This window comes from Galeopterus variegatus, unplaced genomic scaffold, assembly GCF_000696425.1.
Source record: "Galeopterus variegatus unplaced genomic scaffold, G_variegatus-3.0.2 Scaffold1454, whole genome shotgun sequence".
Taxonomy (NCBI): domain Eukaryota; kingdom Metazoa; phylum Chordata; class Mammalia; order Dermoptera; family Cynocephalidae; genus Galeopterus; species Galeopterus variegatus.
The window spans coordinates 228,072-229,729 of NW_007727565.1; positions in this window are offsets into that span (position 1 = coordinate 228,072).

The following is a 1,658-nucleotide window of genomic DNA, read 5'->3' on the forward strand; positions in this document are numbered from 1 at the left end:
ACCCTCGGTGTTGCTCCCGCGCCTCGCTCAGCCAGTGAGCGGGAACCGGTCTGTATGTGGGATCCGAACCCTCGGGCGGGAGCGCCGCCGCACTTCCCAAGCGGCGCACTATCCAGTGCGCCAGCGGGCCAGCCCTTTCCATGAACTTTTTGAAGACCCTTCGTATTAAGTACAGGTAACAAGTCCTCTCCTGAAAAGTATGTGGCATTCTTTACAAACTGGAGGATTTGTGATAAAGTTGATGGCTCTGGGAGTGAGATCAGTCACCTTGCTTGAAGTCCCGTCATTGGTGCTTTGGGTGGGTTTTAGACTCTAAAGACTCGTGCTGAAGATAATGCCTTTACCCCTTAATCCCACCGTGTGCCCTTGCTCATGTTGTGTCACCTCCCTAGGCTTCAATCCCCACCTGTAAGGTGGAGACAATAACAGTGGGTAAGTGACACTGGGCATGGGTGAGGGTCATGCTGTCCCTCCCTGTGGTTGGGGCCACATGCTGTTGCTCCCTAGGTGATTTCGTGGACTGAATGTGGTGACCTAGAGCAAGCTGTCTGAACCTCAGTTGGCCATCTGTAAAACAGACACAGTAACAGTGCTTTTTCTTTCAGATGGGGCTGGGATAAGGCTCAGATGTGATGCTGTATCAAGTGCTCAGGAGAGGGACCCAGCAGGTGTGGGATTTGCCTGAGGACTGATCTGTAAAACAGACACAGTAACAGTGCTTTTTCTTTCAGATGGGGCTGGGATAAGGCTCAGACGTGATGCTGTATCAAGTGCTCAGGAGAGGGACCCAGCAGGTGTGGGATTTGCCTGAGGACTGAGGGGTGAGGAGAGTGGCCACTAAGTCCCCTGCTGATGAGTGCCCTCAACAGCAGTATTTTTAGCTGCCCTTCCTGGGCAAAGCTCCAACTCCTGCATTTAATGGAGAAATAATTCTCACAGTGTGACAAGCTGTAGCCTGCAGGTGTCACATCCATATTAAAGAGGGGACAGAGCGAGGGTTCATTTGCCTGGCTCGACGTGTGACCGGAATTTGCCTCCAGGACCATTTGTAACCTGGACTGTGAAGATCAATTAGTGGATCTGACCATTCTCCACTCAGAGGGAGGAGACTGGGCATGGGGGGTGAAATGCCGTGGCTGGGGACCCCTGAGTCGTCTGCTTCTTCTGCTTGCTTGTTGGAGAGCGTTCTGCTTACACCCACGGACATGAAGAGTGCCTTCCCTGGGAGACTGTTCAGGGAGAGGCACCTGAACTTGCTGCGTCCCAGGAGGCGGTTGCTGAGCAGGATGTTGGTACATGTGGGCCGATGAGCAGATGCCCTAGCAGATTCTGAGCTGGGCAGTGTCTAGAGATCCTGTTGCAAAGCCCAAGTCTGAAACTGAGACATGAAGCCAAAGTTTGCCCTGAATAGCCAAAAACCCCAGCCTCTAAATGCGGGGGACTCACTGAGAAGCAGGAGCTAGAGGCTGGCATGCAGGGAAAGGCCCGAGTTGGGGTGTGGGGCTGGGGTGGGGTGAGGAGACTGGGGGGTGGCAGACTCACACACAACAGGTGCAAACAACACAGACGTATAGGAAGTGGTGGTCCTCACCTCTAGTCCCCCCACTTGGAGAAAAGTGTTACTAAAGGTTTGCTATCCTTCCAGACTGTCCTCCAGG